At 40.5% G+C, this 21,363-nt stretch overlaps 1 long non-coding RNA gene across 1 annotated transcript; it reads left to right on the top strand.

Moving 5' to 3' along the window:
- Window positions 1-1,969: 1,969 nt before the first annotated feature.
- Window positions 1,970-5,326, top strand: LOC116430543 (uncharacterized). Its single transcript, XR_004235737.2, has 4 exons — window positions 1,970-2,249; window positions 2,331-2,541; window positions 4,552-4,729; window positions 4,803-5,326. It is a non-coding gene; the product is annotated as an uncharacterized LOC116430543 (long non-coding RNA).
- The last annotated feature ends 16,037 nt before the right edge of the window (window positions 5,327-21,363 follow it).

Genomic DNA, 21,363 nt, shown 5'->3' with positions numbered 1-21,363 from the left:
ACAAATACTATCCTATATTCTACCCAGAGTATATTACTTCATTCTACTTTCTACCAGATAATAAATCATAAACATTCACTATCCAATAAACCCACTCATTCGTCGAAACCTCCCGTCACAAAATGTCAAGCATTTCTAGTGAAAAAAAACCTTTGTAGTCCAAAGGGTTAAGACGTCCTCCGTCCCGGCCTATAAGTCGATCCCCGTCGATAAGGGGTCGCGCGTGTTTCATCCACCTAAACGCGCCGCTTTTGTAAACCTTACGAACGGGGGTGCGCGGAGGACGGAGGGCAGAAAATCCCGTGGCCCGGCCGGGCTGCACGCAAGTTTCACTGCTTTCGAGCAGTTATGGAGGGCGCATGCCTGCATATTTCATGAGCAAACAGACTTCAACCCCCGTGGCATGCGCTGCAACCACCCTCCCGCGACCGACCCTCTCCGCCCCTCCGTGCCTCTTCGCACAAGACCAGCCGTAGCTTCGACGAGACTGGGCCCCGCTTCAAAAAGACTTCGCCGCGAGGAAAGCTGCCGCGCGGGGGTCGAATTATTAACGAACTTCCGCCTGGTCAACGAATAAGTCTCTCGCTTGCTCGTTCTTCTTGATTCCCTTACTCCTTTTAGCCAACTCTTGTTGCCTACCACTTTCTGCGTCGTTTGATCGAGTTATTAATTACGTTGTCTCGATACCCGCGCGGTTCGTTCAGACTCGCGACGCAATTTTCAATGAACACGACTTGGTTCAATCCCTCGCTGCACGAGTTTCTCTCGCGACTACGCTTGTTGCGTTCGTTTCATTAGCAATAATCTGAGAGACGGCGAACACGTTTTCTGTTTATTGAAAGTACCTTACTTCGGAGATGAAATGTTGATAGAAAAGCAGTTTTAACTTTGACTTATATAGTATGAATGACATTGATTTTTGGTGAAAATGAAAAATCTTCGCTTTGAGTTTCATTTATTATTCTACGGCAAGGAGTTAAGTATTGAGTTTGGAGTTAGATGTAACTTTCCTGTTCTCTTGTAATTTGGTGTGAAAATTTAAGGAAATCTATTTTGGGTTTTTACTTTTTGTTGAATATGAGTTATGGGGTAATATTGGAATAGGAAGGCTTGAAGGAATGCGAATAATTTGGTTGATAACATAAAGATTGGCGGCCGCCATTTTTTATGGAGAATCTAGGAAGTGAAGGTTCGATGTGGATATGACCTTATATGTAGCCTTCGATTTTCTAACTGTGAGGTACCTATTGAATATTGAAATGATCGATGTAAATTATTGACTTTAGATTTATTGAGAAGTTCATTAGATAGTAATACTACTTCTTTATAACTAGAAAAGCTAATATTACTTAAAACTAAGGATTGATATGATCTTCAGTTCCTAAACTCTCACAACTACTATCCTTTAAAACAATAATCAGACCTCTAAAACAAAGAATCGATCTCCAAATCACTAATTAACACAAAACTTCCGAACCTCCCAAATTGACCCACTTCGGGATCTTTATTTTACAAGTATGCAAATTATAAAGACGTTTGCGAAAGGTTTTCAATAAAATTTGTGTATTTGTACAGATACAAGGCTACGACCCTCCGAATCTCAAGAAACGTATTGTTGTAATTTCTATTGAACACTGGAAGTAACTTTAATTGTTCCGTAGTTCTAGTGTTAAGCCAGGCTAAACAGTACTTTTAGGGCGCATTCTATTTGATCCGCATGTCGAGTTAATATCAACTTTCCGCGTCGATTCAGTAAACTCGTCTTGTCAAATGGAAAAATCGACTTCCACGATCGGACGTTTTTCAAGGAAAGGGCAAGAAACTGTCCGCCGGAGGCAGACGCAAAAATTCATTGTTTGCTCAAGCCTGTTTTTCATCGGCAGCGTAACATTATCGTCTCGCGATCGGATCGGTGGACGTCCGATAATATCGGCGACGGTGTATTTGCCCTGTCTTGTTTTAGCGCGCAACGTTCGCCCTGCCAACGTCTCTCCGCGTGTGTGCGTGGCCGTGTGCCCGCGTGTACCGTACATTCATACGTTCGTTCAACGTACAACGAATGTACGTGTGTTTACACATTTTGCAGGAAAAATAAGATGTTTTTATATCACGTGCAAGCTGAAGCAAAGATTTGCAACGAAGCTGGATACTGGGGTTGCAGGGGCGTGGGGGGTTGGTAGGGGACAGATGGCAAACAGGATCGAACAGGAACAGTCCGCGAATCTGGATTTAGAAAAATCCAATAAACGGTGAAATTTTGTTTGCCCCGCGTGCGATATATATGTATTACGCAACCGTCCATTAACAATGTTTGCCTTTCGATTTTTCAGCGATCGCCGGATCGTGTCTGTTGATATTATCCGGATCCAGGAAACGTCGAGTATCACATTCGAAGATATAATTTCCGTTCCTTCGACCGATAACCGTGCGCTTTTGTTTTGGACGGCGAGCTGGAACGATGGCACGTGATTATCCTTGTGTTCGTTGCTTCTTGGAATGGCAATTAGTGGAGAATCGGTGAATAGGCAGTAATCGGAGAAGGTAATAATTTCATATAGAGATGTAAAGATTGGGAAAATTAATGTTTTTGCTTCTGGAGTGATTATACGACATATTCAGAAACTATAAAAAGGACTTCCTGACCTACGAAAAATGAAGAAACAAAATCCTTGTATAACTAAAAAGAATATTAGTTGTTCCATTGAAATTTATAAGGATCAGAAAATATCAAAAAATGGACCGCATTGACTTCTGAGCGACTCATATATATATATTTCGTACTTAATTAATGTGAGCTAATTTCCCCCTGGATCTGATTACATTTTTTATTGTAATGTAATATTTAATTCTACAAAGTATAATATATACTGTAATATAGCATTTTACCAAATTATAAGAAGTGTCCATTTTGGCACAAAAGATTGGCACATGAAGAGTATACTCTTCACATGAACCCAAAAGGGTTAATTTTATTTAAACTAAAACAAATCATTTTAATTATAGTACATATATCTTTTATTTGGACCTATTTCTATCAGAAAAATATTATACTGCTATATTTTATTCGAAATGCATGCCATTACTGGTAGCATATTGAATGGCAGTCCTTTGATAGTTCTACGAAAATCAGGTCTGGAGAGGTTAACACTAAAACTAGCAAGCAGTTAAATTGACTTCTTGAAATTTCTCTATAGAAACTCCAAGAATTCATCTATTGTGACTTTAATTGATTTACAATTCAATTTACATATTGCTAAAACATTTTCTTTAATAACTTCCCAAAGGCACATGTGTTGTCTTTTTAATGATTGCAAAAAGAAGAAATCAGGAATGGGTCATTTTGACCCGTCTGGTAGTTCTAGTGTTAAGAATATTCGAATTTTACAATCTTTGTCTCACATATACGTCTCTACAACATAATAGAAGCACAGACAATCATATTGGCCTAGGTTTCGGCCGTGGCCTTGCAAGGTCGTTGCTCTTGCTTCGACTATTCACAATTATTTGCGTTTTTGCATGGCGTTTGGAAGGCAACTGACTTCCAAACGCTTGGGTGTTTGGATAGGGTAACCTTCTGAACTTTTCGTCGCGAGTCTACGTTGTTTTTGCTGTCTATTTTGTTTTGATTGTTTTTAGGGCAGGACTCGAAAGCCACTGATCTTCCGAGTTCACTGCCCTCCACACGTAAATGCGCCTACAAAAGTATACGTGTAATTACGAGTAAGACAAGTATAATAAAATGGAAAATAAAATAATATTTTTATAATTTCGATTATTGGAAAATTTGAGGATTTGCTTTAATTTCTCTCAAAACTAGCTAAACGTGTCGCAAGTGATTTAGAAAATCCTTAGGACATTAATTGAGCTAAAGTAAAATTCTAAAATAAAATTGTTATAATCTCGATTATCGGAAAATCTGAGGATTTGCTTTGATTTTCCTCAAAACTATCTAAACGTGAGCTTTAGAAAATCCTTAGGACATTAATTGAGCTAAAGTAAAATTCTAAAATAAAATTGTTATAATCTCGATTATCGGAAAATCTGAGGATTTGCTTTGATTTTCCTCAAAACTATCTAAACGTGAGCTTTAGAAAATCCTTAGGACTTTAATTGAATTACAGTAAAAAGAAAGATAAAAAATAATATTCAATGCTTGGTTTTGTTCAACAAATCACTGAAACTAGTAAGAAGTAACTAAAAAAACTAAGAAGACCGCCGGTCAAAATAACAAAACGTCTTTCATTCGCACTGTTCCGAGGTCCTCTAAAGATATAAAAGTTACTCATAGCCTAACCGAACACCTATAGCAGAACGTTTCAATGTATCAACTCAATAGCTGTTAAAAATTCAGTCCTGCATTAACATTCGTAAGTGCATCCGTGGATTGACAAGCATTGCATGGAATAGTGGCGGCTCTTCTCCATGATCGCGATCAGCGAGCGATCCATCAGGATTTCTAGCACCAGCGGTGTACAAGAGGGAGAGACACGGAACTTTAATAAGTACCCTCGAGAAAACAGTGATTCACGTTCAATCTCGGAACATTTCTAGAAACACTGGCGAATGGGGAGGGAGGTTAGCAGAGGCTGTCGGTGTACCCTCCGAGCGATGCGCACGAACAGAGAGCGCATGGGAAATTATGGGGAATCGGGTGGCCTCGCAGGGGATGCGTGTGCATCGCTTCAGGGAATTGGTTCAACGTCGATGGACCTAGAAGTATCATCGAAAGGTAGTTTACATCGGCTAGTACCGCGGCCGCGATTAACTCCTCCGACGTTCAAAGGCGATTGCTTTTTAAATAGACGCCCGCCTTGCCCGTGGGAAACTTCGCCCGCCCCAATTACACCGGGGCAAATCAGGAGGAGGAAGGCATCGGTTTCCTCTCGAAAAATCGAACGAGCCGGGCGACGGACTCTTCAATCTCCGACACTTCGAATGGATGTACATATAAGTTCTGTCGTCATATACGAAATTTTTGGGATTTGAGTGGGTGACGTTGTATATTGGTGTTGGATGTGGGTATTGGTACTTTGGGGGTGAATGTTTTAGGTAGCTGTGTCGAGAGTGGGCCTTTCGTATTTTGAATTGAACGCTGGGAATGAAAGATTTGATTTTGAATGACTTGAGAGAGCGGAGAGGAGTTTTATACTTTTTAGTGGGTATTTGAAATGTTTAATAGATTAAGGAAATTAGTTGTTAGCATGGTTCGAAGTTTGTAGCATTAGCTAGTTCAATTATTGGAAATTTCAATAATTTGTAATTTCAACCCTTTGTAATGTTAACCATTCGAAATCTCAATTGTTTAAAATTTCAATAATTTGTAATTTCAACCCTCTGTAATATTGACCATTCGAAATCTCAACTGTTTAAAATTTCAATCATTTGAAACTTCAACCCCTTGAAATTCTAACCATTTGAAACGTCAATCTTCCGAAATTTCAACCCTTCGAAATACTATTACTCAGCAACAAAGGACCGCCCCCCCCCTCCACCGCCAGAATCCACGTCTCCATCGAAATACTATTACGAGATCACAATCAAAGGTTAAACCGTTCACAGTCTTCCCAGAGACAGGACCCAACATGATCACCCTTCGATATTCGTAAAGACCTCTAGCAGCGGGTAATCCGTGTAGATTTCAATGAAGCTGCGAAGCGACGAGTTAACTCGTCCCGGGGTTCAAACGGATTTGGCCAGCGATCCGCGTCTCCCCACGGAAAATTCACGTGGTGGTCCACGTGTGGGCGAGCACGCGCGCAGTTGAGAAGAAGAAGCCCGTGAAAAGGGGGTTGATCAGGTTGGAGGCTGCCGCCCCCCCTTCCCCGAAGAAAAAACGGGGGCGCCGACGTTCCCGAATGTTTTGACAGGGGGTGGGCAGCACGTGGCGTGGAGCTGTTTGTAAAACATCGCCGGCTCCTTTATCGCGGCGATATTAACCGGCAGCCGCGCCACGTGACTGGCCCATTGTTCGCATTGTTGCGGCTCGAGAGAGCAGCGATACGGCATTGTTCCCGGGGCGAGACGCGACGCCGTGATTTCTTCCCCTCCGCATCGCAATAATCTAATTGAAATTAATTCCCCCCCGACCTGCGCGAAACCTGAGAACTGCGATTTATGTAGATAAGGGCAACGGGAATCCCTCTTAACACTAGGCTCACGGACATTTGCTGTACAGTTTGTTCTATCAGTTTCAGAGGAACGGATATTCGGTCACTTAGACTTTGAGATACAGATTTGTGTTGCGTCAATGAAAATCGATCAAAACATTTACCGAACAATGTTTATAAAAGTCGATGTCAGTCAAATTGGGTCGTTTACACGTTGAAACTTGCGATCACGACAGGTGACGAATTTGAGTCTGGTTTTATGATACATGTTGCTCTCAAAGAAGAAAGACGTGGATAAAGAATGGAGAAAAGGAGGCTGGATTCTTGTAGATTGTTTTTTAGGCTTTAGGGTGTGGTTTTGGGGAACTTGTACGTTCAATGTGAATTGGAGATTTAATAGAAATTAAGTGAAGAATCTATATAGTTGAAATTGATGTATCCGACGCGAATGTTGAGATCTAGAATTTGTGATGTTTCCGTTTGGTTTTTCGGAAAAGGAGTTTCAATCTTTTGAACGCCTGTATTAAAACTTGACAATAGAGTATCATTTCAACAAATAGGAATTGCTACGAATTTTTGTTGTATTTGTTCGTGAAATTATAATTGTTCTCCGAAATGTAAGTATCTATTTTAGCATCGCTCAGATGTCGTCAAAGAAATAATTTATTAATAAACTGAATACACAAGCTGAGCTGTAATTATACAGACCTCGACGGAAGGGATAACAAACAAGAGGATCGTATGTTATGAAAGATGGAAAGCAAATGAAAGCTCAAATCGATTTTCAGAGTCACGCGTTACGTCGAAGAATCGAGTCGGTCGATTGGCGTTCACGGAAAACGAACGGTCGAAACGCGCGTTTTACTTGAACTTGATTATAAACGTCGGTCCGAGCGGGCCGTCCGGCGGCCTCCTAGTTGACAGAACAAACAGGTGACGTTCCAGCGATCGTAAGACTGGTAAACATATATGCCGGGCCGGCCGCAACGCGTTACCAAGCAAATAGCCGGCATCAAAATGCATTAGCCGATTCTGATAATGCCGATTTACGATGCGCTTATGGCCGCTAATTGTCTGATTTATCGACGATGTCGTGCTAATACGATTAACACGCGTTCAAGCCCGACCGGATTCGTTATCGCGGCAGCTTCGCTTCAAATTTGCGAGGCTCGTCCCGCAATCACACCGTTCGCCGACCACGATGGCTACCGTCACGTTACGCGTCGTTCGGCCGCCATTATGGTAAGGAAAATAGGTGCAATCGCGACCTAATCAATTCATTTTTGCTTGTAATTTTAGATAGAAAAGAAACTTGTATTAGTATATAAATAATTGTATTAAGTTTCTTTTTACTTCATTTAGAGTATTATTTTATGTTGCAATTATATTGTATTGCATTACATTGCATTTGTATAATATTGTATTGTATTACATTGCATTTATATTGCTTTGTATTATATTTTGTATTTATATTACATTATATTCTATTATCTATCTTGCATTTGTATAATATTGTATTATACCATTTAACAATTATATAATATTCTATTGCGTTATGTTACATTTGAATTGTATTATATTGTAGTTGCATTGTATTCTGTCATACTACCATTTGCATTATACTCTACTATAACGTTACTACAAGCACCATAAAAAGCCAATTCCAATCACACCTAATCCAACTACATCAAATCACATCAAACTCCACGTTTAATCACTTTCAGAAACTCCTTCGAGCTACAAACGGATAAAGCTCATCTCCAACCAAAACAAACACACCTACTACAACATTCTATTATCTACTCTTCCCTTCCGAAACATATATTCTCAAAACTCTTTCCAGCCGACGAGCAAATCGAGAGAACAGTCACCGAAGGACGCTGAAGATTTCGCGCGTAACCGGCGCGAAAGTAAAAGGGACGGCTAATCGGCGTAGATTTTGTCCGTGAAAGCGTTTAGACCGTCGGCATTTGTACATTCCGCTGGTGTATATTTGGTACATATTTACACTGCCGGTCGGAGTATTTGCACGAAACGGTTGTACGAGAGGATCTTTAAATATTAAAAAGAATATTTGTCGGGCAAATCAGCCGCAGCGCGAGGGGAGTGCAATGAGCCCCGCGGTCGCGCGGTTGCGCGCTCGCGCCGGCGAGCGGACACGACGCCTTTATTATTTCTAATCGCTCTCCGTCCGATGATCGTTTGATAAATGGCCGTGGCGCGATACTTCGAATCAACAGGAACGACTGAGGCCGGACGGGAGGCGGCGTGTAAATATATGCAGTGTATACAACGATAAATGTCGCCGCGATTCGTGTGCACGCGTACACGGCCGACGACGATGATGTTTTCAGTGTGCGGTTACAACGATGTGTACTTACACGTACGTGGTACTTACACGTGTTGTTGTCTTTCGTTGCGGCTGCGTTTCTATTCGGGATTCGAAGATGTTTGTTTTCTTAGGCTGTTGGTTCCGTAATAATGAACAGATACTTGACGGCGAGTGTAGATTGAAATCATTTTTGTCTCTTTGATTTTATTTGGAATCTCGAGCATTTGGTGATTTAACAGTTTGAAGTTTCGACGGTTTGAAATCCGGATCATTTGACGTTTGAAGCTTTTGAAGTTTCAACCGTTTGAAATTTTAATCATTTATAATTTCAACTTTGGTAACTTTTACTTGGAATTATAACCTTTTTCGTGTTATTTGATTTTTATTTTTTACTCCGGTTTCGACGTTTCTTAGTATGAAGCTTTTATTAGTAAAAAATGTTTAGCGATGAAATTTCGGAGTGATTAGTAGTGGTTAATAGTGGTTTGAATTAGTTTTCGGAGAATAACGAGACGAATAAATAGTAAGATGTCTAATAAATGAATAAATATTCCGAGTACCGTAATTACAATCCAAGAGAAAATAAAATGGAATAAGAATTTTTAAAAAAGTTAAAAGAATTTAAAAGAAAGTTACGAATGAAGAATTTAATTATTTTAATAACGAGAGATTGATATATGGTTTTTTCTGTACTAATATTTAAGAGATCGCTGATCAATTCAGCTTTGTATCGAAGGTGTTTTCAGAAGTTTAAAAAATTGTCATCCGCAAAGGGTTAGTGGACAAATCGTGAAATTAGCTTCGCCACTTGACAGATTGTCACTCGAACTAACAGTCGTAACTTGGTTGCCGTCGTAAAAGGATTAAATGAAGAACCGAACGTCGACTATCGATCGTGTACATTACGGTTTACTGTTAAGCAAAGAGCAAACTGCTACCTCGGCATAATTCGATACGAACCGTAGAATATCGAAACAACTTTGTATCGATATTCCCCGGCGAGGCATATCGAATTAATAGTTTGTACATACGCTGTAAATCGACGGCCCCGTGCACCGTGCGACGCCTATTGAAACCCGATAAAACGGCGTCGTGCACACGGCCAATATGGCGGAACGAGTCAATCTTCGCAGTTTTCGTCAAGGACACAGTGTAAGTAGTAGATTGTCGGATAATAAGCGAAAAATTGTGAATTTGAACTTTTTATTGATCACTCAAATTAATTGATCAACTTTTTATTAATCGCTCAAATTAATGGATCAACTTTTTATTGATCGCACAAATTAATTGATCAACTTTTTACTAGTCGAACAAATCAAGATACAGTAATCCCATGGTAAGATTATTGTATTATTGCATAATAGGATATTCATAATAAGTAAGATGTTTTTAAATAAAACATTTACTCACACTTCAATTCCTTCATCTTCAATTTTGACCTTTCCCCCTTCTAATTATATAATCTAACACCTCTGTACTTGTGCGCGTAGGTATCCGATTGCCCACGAAATGCCATTCACTCTTTCCATTTTCCCCACTTTTCCGCTGAGATAATGATATTACTGTAAAAAATTAAATATCGCATATTAGAAAGTCACCGGGTGATCGGTTAATTATCGGCGGCCTCTTAACGGATATCAAATTCACACAAAGGTGGGTCGACGCAACGATCGATCTTACCCGGAGCCTGGAATATCGATAAACAGATAATTGGCCAAGAGGTAATATTCCGTAATGGAGTGTAATTCGACACACGGGTTCGAGTGGAATGAAGTGGGATCACCAAGCGAATCCAATTACAACGATGATCGTGTTAGAGGCAGATCTATCGATTCTCTTTTATTCGAACCACGTCTCAGAAAATTGTTATTAACAACATTTACTCATAAATCTCCTAATCGCTAACCAAGACCTAACTAAGACTTCATACTCTACTAACCAGAGGAATTCACTTTGTTCTACAATTCTCGCATCCGTTTTCCTGCCTAATCACACGAACATTTTCCGAATCGATTAACGGTAACGATAATAATTTAATATAATTTAATACTGATTAATAATAATATTCAATAACTCAATCCACGAAGAACAAGGAAATAAATTAGAAGACAATGTCCAACGCCGATCGATGAGGAGGAAAAAGAAGTCGGTACATAAACGGGACGGAATTAATTGAAAAGAAATTAAACGCTGCTAGAGCCGGCCCTGTAATTAACCACTTTATCCAATCAGTTCCGTTTTATCGCGGTATCTAGCAGGGTAGGGCAATCAAACGGTCGAACGAATCCCCTTTCCGGGAGACGCGCACGGAAAGAACAGGTGGCAAGCGCGCCGCATGGGGTAAGCGCACGTCAGACCACCCCCGTTTGGTAAGCCCCATACGCAACACCAGACACCATGGGGCCACAGCTGGGCGCCGTGTAGCTGCTTAGCCCCCCGACAACCCCCGGCCACTTCATGCTCCTTCCCGGCCACCTCGAAAGAGAACACGCGCCCCGCTGCGCCACCAGACTTTAGGGATTGATTCGATTTGTTCCGGTTGTACTTGGCGGTTTTCAGATTTCGACACGGCCCTTGGTAATTTCTAATTCAATTTTAATCTGTTCTTAGTGATTTATCATTAAGATTTTTCTTCTACGGGGTAGTTAAGTATCGAAGGTCAGTTTCAGGGTGAAGAAATCTTTCTTAGGAATACATTAAGCATTACTGTAGTAATTATTGTAGGGATTGGAATAATTGTTGTAGTTTCTATGGTAATTATCGTGCTAGTTATTAGAATAATTACTGTAGTAATTACTTTACTAGTTATTGAAGTAATTAGTGCAATAATCACTATAGTAATTGTTGTACTAGGTATTGTAGTAATTACTGTAATAGTTATTATAGTAATTCATAATTTATCTTTCAATTCTCTTTTATGAAGTTTTAAGGGATTTTTTTGTCACATTGCGTGACAAAAAAATCGTGCAATTTAAAAATCATTTTCCCTTCTTAGGACGAAGGAAGTTTCGGGGATAGTTTTGCGGTGGATCCTACTTACATGCCAGCGAATATTCCCTCAAGGATCTCACCAGGTGTTCTACTGTGTAATTTACAATCCAATTCTGAATCCTCCAAGGGATGAACGAGGGTGGATTTGCGGTGGATCCTTTTAAGTACTAACAGTACCCTTACCTTAAGACTCACTCTATGTCTAATCGACTCTGTAATTTGCATTTAATTTTTGAACCCCTATGATTTTAGGGGTGGATTAGTGGTTCCCTCAACTCTATCCACATATGGTCAAAACTGTGGATTCCTAAGGTTTATGTGTTACTCTACTTCCAACAAACTCCATACAACTTCCAATTATAATTCTTTTAGGACCCTCTTCAGGTTACTCGTTGTCTTATCAAGTGAATCATCGCCGAATGTTTTGCACCGAATACTCTTTAATACCCGTTAATCCCACGGTTTCACAAACACACTTACATCTCTGCGAAGTGACACCCGAAATAATTTTGCTTTTCCGTTTTGAAACTTGTATCAAAGTTACTACTATTCCATATGTTATTTCTCTCATTTAATTAAAAGTTTCTAGCAGTCACTAAAACTGTTGTTATACACATTTCAAACAATCAAAGCAATAAGTGCTAAAGCACATATTAGAATAAAATACTAGCAAAGATCGATTCAGTTCAATAGAAATCAAAGTCATTCCTCGAAAAATGATTTCAATTAAAACACTATATTGTTATAATCAATGTTCCTCTTGCCAAATGAAAGTACAATCACCTTAAACAGAAAATTTCTTACGTATTTCACAGACAACCTTGTGTCCCATCTGAAGTTTTGTGTTAGGACTAGCTTAGTAGTTAATGAATATTATAAGACTTTATTTACTATATTATTAATACTATATCGTTACTAATATTATTAATATTTTATTTCTTAACGCTAGAACTACCATGGATCAAAATCACCCATTTCTCGATCTTCTCTTTTTCTATTATGGAAAAGATACAAATACTTCTTTAAAAAATGATTCATGAAGCTGACCTAGTAACACCTAAACTGAAATACAAACTAATTGAAATCTTAATGAATCCACGTTTGTAGTTTCCATAAAGAAATGTTGAAAAGTCAGTTGAAGTACTCGGTGGTACTAGTCTTAAAAACAAAGGTAGTCCATACAATACGTAGGTATCAATTTTCTTCATGTCCTCACAGATTGTAAATGATAAAATACATCAGACAATCATAGTTGAGAAAATCGCACGATGACGGGTTAAAATTTCCATTTCTCGAAGTCCCTTGCAGTTCTCGTGGAGTCTGGTTCCCCGAACCCGAGACCGAACGGGTTCGCGATCCCGCGAAGGGTGAATGCAGGCATCAGCCTCCCGTTCGGCCGTGCTCCACGACGCCGTGGACATTGTATTCCCGTTCGGTGGAATTTTTCGTCACGGCGACACCTCGATCAATATTTGCGCAGCCGGGAGTGGAGACCACGTCACACTCGACCTTCCGCGGCCATATGCGAACACGCGGCTGCATACGCGGCGACGAATCGCGCGTGTTCGAGCGTCTGCGAGCTGCACCTTCAACGCTGTCTGCCATATTTTCATCGATATGTCCACTTATTCTAATGTCGCAGCCATTATCATCTCATTCAATCACGTTGGGTCAAGCTAAGAACGATTATCACCTTCGTTTCGCAATTTATAAGGTTTCTAGAGTATTTTGTGATCAACGATGGCTCGCGTTTGACAAATTTACGATCGTTATTGGCGATTCTTCGAATTTTCTAGGAAAGTTCGGGAATGGGATTGTCTGATTGAACTGTAACGAGCGGACGATCCGAGGTCGGGATCGAAATAAAATATGCTGGTTTTTTGGAAACATGCGGTTTCCTATGAGTACAGATGTTACTGAAAATATATAAATCGGTATAAATTACTCTAAATATAGAAACGTAGAAATTATTATAAACTGCTATAAATCTAGAAATACAGAGATCACTATAAATCGCTATAAATATAGAAATGTAGAAATCGTTATACTCTACTGTGAATATAGAGATACAGGAATTCCTATAAATTACTATAAATATTGAAATACAAAAGTTCCCATAAATCTAGAATCGCAGAGACCACAATAAATCGCTATAGACATAGAGATACCGAAATTGCGAGAAACATAGGTATACAGAAATTCCGGTGAACATAGCTGAGTAGATAATCGGATCAATGATTTCTCTGCATCGGTGATACCGTGAACATGTGACTCTGAGGCTGGAAGCGATCTAGAGGACCTTCTCGCGAACCGAGGAGCGGCGGTCCGGTTCCAGGAACCGTTTCTTGAGGCTTGCGAAGATCGATTCTCGCCTGGCGACGACGCGGCCAAAAGAAGAAATAGATCGGCGTCTAATCAGAACGAAGGCTCGCGTATTTGTCGCGCGAGTTATTTCCACGTTAGCGGCGGCCAATAGGGAGGCGACTGACGCTTACGTCTCGGTCCTCCTCGTCCACGCTAAACGCTCGTAATGAGTGATTATCTTGGTTAGCTTGGTTAACACGCGGTGCCAAGGTAGCGGCGAGTGTGCACCGTTTATTTGCTCGCCGCGACACGTGCCCGGCCCGCGGACACCTCGCACTTACGCAATTGCGTGTACCGAACGATCTAACGGTTCAACGGATCCGTGAATCTGTTCTTCCACGCCACCCGGGTCAACGTATCGTGCGAAACTTCGTACGCCCTACGGCGGCAACGTCGTTCGATCGTGTTCGGGACGAATAAAGTGTCGCGTAGGTACGGTACTCTTTCCACTGATACTCTAGATACTCTAGATTCTATATTTGATCTAACGCTGTGGTTTCCAAACTTTATATTACGCACGTCTTTGACGTTTTGAGTGCTGATCTTTTTAATCTCGTACAGGCCGCGGTGATAATTATAAGTGCGTGTGATTAATATACGCGTTTTGGTATCATTCCATTTGGTGAAACTGTGGAATTACAATTTAAATTTAATTATCACTTAATTAATTGTATGAATTAACGTAATTTATCGATCTTCAGGTGAGCAACAATATATTCTATCCACGCGGAACGTTTCGGCTAGTATTCAGCACTCAAAGGGTTGCAAAGAATTTATTCTTGGCGCCTATCCTGGATGCTTTGTGTCATAAAGTAATAGAGACAGATTTTTAAGTGGTAAAAAAAATGTATTAGTGCAAAACTTGAAGAGAACGTGAATTACATTTCTTTTCAAGTTTTCGCGCCTTCTTTTGCACTAGCCCGCGCTTCCTAGTTTCGCTGATCTAATGTTTGTGATCGTTTAAGCCTTATACGCAATGAAACCTAACGTTATTCTTTATCTTTCTATAATTTACTTTTTCGTTATTCCCTAAACTAGAAGGTATACTTTCTTTGCATTCCTAGTACTTTCCTAGAGAGTACATTCCCCTCATCCCTTGTAGATACCTAACAAACTTGTTTTCCTTGCACTCCTAATAGCGCTCATCTTAGGAAACATTATTTCCTTCCCATTCCTCAAGCCCTTAGAATCTGTGCTCTTCTTGCATTCCTAATGCTTTCTAAGAAAAATACCTTTTTGCTCGTTCCTAAATCCCTGGGCACGTAAAATATTTCTTTCGTTGTTCCCTCAAATACCCCTTTTAATAGTGAACAATTCCACGAAAACAAACTCTACACAAACAAACTAAAACCCCAAGAATGACAATCACATAACGTAACGGTAAGAAATAATAGTACTTACCGAGAACAGTGTCAAAGTCAGTATCGCATGAACGCAAACGGCGGACTCGCTTGTCCCACGATTTTCATGATCGCGGCGGCAATTACCGTCGGGCGTTACATTATTTAGCGTGTCGTGTCTTAACGACAATTCGGGACATTGTTCAAACGGTTGCTTTGATGCGAAACAGAGGTGCAGTCGCAATAACGCCGTCGTAACACAACGGGGGCTGTTTGCGTAACCAACGCGGGCGCGGGCACGGCCGTGGAAGGGGTTGCCGTTAACTGTTACGACGGTGTTTGACGTTCTGACGTGTTCGTGACAATTTAACAAGTCGCATGCACCAAGAAACTGCGCCTACCGGTGCGCGAACGCCGGCGCAGCACAAACGCCCGAGGTAACGATCGCCGTTTGCGATGTCGTTATTGAAATCTGTAACGGCAAACCGGCATCCTGTTTGCTAAACCGGGCCGTTTCTGCGCCAGGAATACGACTATACGAGCTAAACCCCGCAATACACGTTCTTAACTCGCTTTCCATTCAATTAATCGTCAACATTCGATGATTTTCGCGAATCCACGAGCATCTCTCGTGTTACTCGACTGTTAAGTTTACCGCCGATCGTATCTGCCTGGTTGTAACCGATGCGTTGTGTAATTTCGTGTAATTCTATAGTACTGCTGCGAGAACTTTTATAGAGAATTCATTTTGGTTCTTGGTCTGGGATCTTAATTGAAATTAGTTATTGAGACTCTGAATTTTTGGATAAATTAATCGATACTTTATTCTATTTAACAATTATAGCGCTGTGAACAGTTCCGTACTACAGACATTGAAAAGTAATGGATTATTTGTAACTAGATTTTTCTGGTAATACATACCGCTGATTTAAGTTTTCTTGTACTTGCAATTCCAAAATGACACTATAATTGTTAGTAACGATAATTCTTCCACGAGTATGAAATATTCCTTTCTTCAAAGTGTTCTACTGTATTCGCAGGAAACTACAAAACGTTCAAAATATCTCATCATATCTTCATATTCTCTATATTTTCACGATATTACAAACCTCTACCAATATCAAAATTCAAAAATAAAAAGTCTTTGACACAAGAATTACCGCACCTGTCAAAATAACGAGTATGAATTGCCTCATTCCGCAACTATTCATACCTTAAAACTGTTAACACGAACCATACTGAAAACCAATCAAATGACCGCATTTAAAATTCTGCGTTTCCTTTTGTTCATTTAACTCTATATCAATTCCTACATTATCCAGTTAATCAGTTTCTCAATTGTTGCCTTTCCTTTTATTTCTGTTTCCACTGGAAAACATTTATCATCTAACTAGTTCATCTCTATTTTATAATCAGTCATTTAACTATATAGTTAAGGTAGACAGAGTACCAGTACGGTTAACGTTAACATTTTGCCGAGAAATATATACAAAATGAAAATAATCTGATATCAAATTATGTAATTGAAATGCGTTATTATTATTGCAGGTTTATCTTGTTGAATGTCACTACATTAGATAATATTACTAGTAATACAGAAAAGTTTCCAAAAAATCATCGTTTAATTGCATAAGTTATAGTAATTCGATTTGATTGAGTTCACCGGTGACCCCCGTGGCATCCAACGCGTTAAACATCCCAAACGATTTGAGAAACAACAAATTTCACTCGAATACTACAGCCACTACAGGAAAAAACGGAAACAAATCCACTATTATACTTCTCATAGTCGCACATCAATCGTATCAAACGCTCGTTATTCTATCGTTAACACGGAGAATCCCCTACAGACAATCAACGGGACGTTGAGGCAGGTCGCGATCTTCGGCTCTAGGAAAAAAGACGCACGGTTCGATTTCGCCGCGGTCTCTATCGAATGAAGAGAGATCCGACGGAATCGTGGCGCGTTACGCGTAACGTGGGGGACCTCCAGGACCTGGCCGGTGTTTGAACGACAAATATTTTGTCATCAAACTTCTGTCGCGGGGAATCAGCGTGTCTATATGTGCAGGGCTAATACAAAGCGTTTCGCGGCCGTTTGCTAAAATCGGGTTACACGCCGCGGAGCCCAACCCCCGGCCCGGCCACCGGAGGACGCGGGTTTCCGGTCGAAGACGCGGTCCCGCTCGTTTACCACCCCCTAACCCCATCCCATTTCCTCGAGGATATCGCGCGATAATGAATTATCCAAACGCCGCACCGGGTCGGGCGAAAGCGTCGACGAGTTGTTTGGAGAGCGCGGTCGTTTCGGCTGTTTGATGACGGAAAGCTTCGAATAATCCGTCCGACCGGTATAATGGACGACGATTTGTAGCTGTTCAACGGTGATCACGAGGCTGCGTCGCCTCGATGGACCGGATGCAACCTTACACGCTACGTTGCAGCTTTTTTGATAGCGGATTTGTAGAACACGTTCGTTTAGAGCAGTGGTCTTTGATACATATTGTTGTGGTAGGTTCGTCGCGAAGATTTCAAATAGAGTTTAACGAATGTTATTTAATTTGAATGCAAATTACATAGTAATACTTTGGCACCAGTGATTGTACTTTGGAGCACGCATTGACATAGAATAAGATTTTTCACTTGTTTTCATGTTTGATAGGTTATTAATAATAAAGTAAGTAGATCGATCACAGCTCGGGAAGAAATCTTGGGGAGATTCTAAATTTCTTCTACAAAATCTTAGAGAAGTTTCTAAACTTTCGTTTGAAATAGAAGAAAAAACTAAGAATCGCTTAAATGTAATTAATAACTGCGTGGCTCTTTCGAGAGTAGCTTCGCTTCGATAGTGTCATTATAAATAAACAACTGCAACGTAGCCACTGAAAATTGAGATATTGTTTTGTAACTTTAAAAATTGATATATTGACAACCTTATTGATCCTAGATTACTAATCTTCCATCAAAACACTTATATCTATTCATGTTAAGAAAACAACTACCTACCGGTTGAATATACTTCAGTCAATTACCCTACGCCGATCGAATGCCAATTAATCAAGACCCACTACATTTAAAACCGACGTTTCAGCCTCGTTCAATCAGCCGCCCACGAATCCAGATCGGATAACAATTTTTCCGACGCCCTCGCAATGGAGTCGTTCGATTCCCCAGTTAATTAGAACCCGTTAATCGCGGCGATGCGCGCGCGCGCGCGCGCGTGCTCCACCGTAACAGCTTAACAGGGTTAAAGGGGTGGCTTGTCTCGCGCTCGAAAAGTCGACGGCATTAGCGTAGCTCGCGCGCGGAACTCTCTTCTCAGGGATGATTTCCGACGCGAGCGCGCGACCTGGTGAGTGGGCTCCTAACTCGTTCCGTTCCTTTGTTTTCGAGGAGCCAGCGATAATTCCGCCATGAATTTTAATTCGACGCCGCTCGAAGCATTCATGAATTTTAATTCGCCTCTTTTCGCCCGCGTTTTCACCCGCTGCCCTCCACCCCTGCGCCTCGCCACCCACTCGTGGACCACCCTTTCTTTCGGCTCCCTTTCGCTCGTCGGTTAACCCGTTCGCGCGAATCACATAGCTGTCTAATGTTTCTTCGCGTTCTCGCAATTGTTGGCTATAGCATTTATACTTTAACCCTTTGCACTCCATAGGCGCCTCTCAGTCGCCAGTTGATTTAGTAGAGCAAAATTATGAGGTATTATATTTAACACATTGAATTCTATGGGGGTCACCGGTGACCTGAAACAAATCGAAGTACTATCATTCATTCGATTAAACGATGATTACTTGAAAACTTTTCTATATTATGAGAAATACCACTTAATACACTGGCATTCAACAATTCGGACCTGCAATAGTAACAACGCAATTCAATTACATAAGTGGATACATTAGTTTCATTTTCTATATTTGTCTCAGCAAAATCGTGCGGCACACAACGTGTTGATGTGAAGTTGCGTGTGATGCAATAATATGTGAAATATTAAAAAAGAACTGCCTCTTTTTAACCTTTTCCTATATTGAGCGTGACTCGACATCAGTTTTACTCACAGGTGTGCTTCTTTGTTAAGATATTTTTAAAATAGATTATATTATTATGTTATTTTCGATATTATTAGTAAGAAGAATCGTTTACACTGCTCTCTACAAACTATCTACTTTTTAAAATAAATTTCAAATGAAATATTGTAATAGTACAGAGTTATCGAAGAAAAAATGCAGAAGAAATTTGGAGTGCAAAGGGTTAATTTATGTACGATTTCTCGTTAGTTGCAAGAAATGTTGATTAAGTTTTATCGGAAAGTGTGTTGGTTAGTTTTGGTAAAAGACTCTTGAAGTGCAAAGGATTAGCCCTTTGACCAGTGATTTATTTCATAACTCGCGAGAAGTATGTTGTCGTTAAGGATTTACTGAAAATTAATTAAAATTAACGTTCTAACGAAATTCAGTTCTGTTAATTTCGATTTCAGATCTTCCTCGCGAGTCTAACGGGATATTGCGTGGCAAAGAGTTCAGACAGGGGAATAAAACTGACAATAAAACTGACTTTTTAAATTAGTGCGTTTTTATCTAATTTGTTAGTGACATAGGAAGTACATTTTGAAGAAACTATGTACTTTTAAGATCGGTCTTCAAGTGAAAAGTTGACTGAATTACAGAAAATATAGAAAAATCATTGTTCAATTGACCGAACCATAATAATTCCATTCGATCGGAAATCACTGGTAACCCCCATGGCATTCAACTCATTAAACATCCCAAATAGTTCCAAAAATAAATAATTCCACTCGAGTACTCTAACGAATCCACGAAGAAGCCGAGAAAAAATCTATCGTCCGAATTTTCATCAAAATTACATATCAATCGTGTCAAACGCTCCGTAGTTCCAGTGCCAATGCACACATAATTCCAGAAAAGCCAACTCGATAGCCGAATGAATTCGACTAAATTCGAACGAATCTACGTTCCCAAGAGATACCTATGTACTCGCGACGGCTACGAAAAATCCCAAAGCCCGGCGCGAATAAAATAATAAAGTTGTAGCCACGTAAAAGCATCGCCTCCGTTTCATCGCCGGGTTTCTTCTCGACGGTTTTATTTCCGCGGCGGACAGGTCGTACGATTTTACTCCGACGAGATGGCTCGCTACGCGAGCTGGTTCTCTACTTGTTAGCACTTAATTAACCATCACCGGCTCGACCAGTCGCCGACGACGAGACGAGAAATTCCTTCTTCCTCGGATCCATCAGCCGCGAGACGAACCTGCCGCTTCTATTCTTTTTTTTCCCTTCTTTTCTTTCTCTTTCCCTCTCCGTCCCATACCCATTTTCCCGTCATCGTCTGCTCTTCCGTCTCTCTTCCGCCCTGCGCCGAGGCAGACCGTTCTCTTCTCGTTGAAAAACACCGACGCCTCCGTAAAAGTGGCGTACACACGCGGCGCATTAATAAAGCACGCCTCCGACCTCGGTTTTCCAGGAATCCTCTCGGCGAATATTAATGAAATATTAATGTCGCCGGCGACTTTCGTAACCGTGCACGCGAAAACACGATGACCCAATGGGCAAAGATCGACGGACCCCTGTGATACAGCCTGTGCATCCTCTTTCTCGATCAGCGGTAACCTCGCGACACACGGAAATATGGAAACCGATTATCGACGACGTATGTTGTATCGTTGCGTCCACAGGTGGATAAAGGTAAAGAAAGTCTGATGTGTTAATCATCCATGAACGATGGCGAGGAATTTATCGTTTTGTAATATTGTTTCTTGTAAAATATCACTTTGTGATAGGAGCGGTAGAAATCCAATCCAACGTGTTAATACATCGATCGCCACGAGAATTTTGAGCGTTATGCATAATACTGTTCTTCTGAAGGTAATAAATATTGGAATTGGTTATCGATGCTTTGGAATCGTAGTTCTTGAGTTACACTATTAGTTACATATTACTAAACACTTGAATTCTACATCAGTTTCCTTCGTGCATTTGTCTTCAAGAATTTTGGAAGCTCCGGTCATCGGTGACCACCGCGACATTCAACGTATTAATGGCGCGACGTTCTACAAGGCAAACGCGCAATAACGACAACGCAATTCGATAGAATAACTTCATATCGTGTTTTCCTCATTTCGTGTATGTTGCTCCATGAAATCACGCAGCATTCAACGTGTTAAGGAAGTAGCATTACTCATGATACAGAAAAGTTTCCATATAATCATC

This window comes from Nomia melanderi, chromosome 3 (assembly GCF_051020985.1).
Source record: "Nomia melanderi isolate GNS246 chromosome 3, iyNomMela1, whole genome shotgun sequence".
NCBI classification, from domain to species: domain Eukaryota; kingdom Metazoa; phylum Arthropoda; class Insecta; order Hymenoptera; family Halictidae; genus Nomia; species Nomia melanderi.
This window is presented reverse-complemented; position numbering and strand designations above follow the sequence as displayed.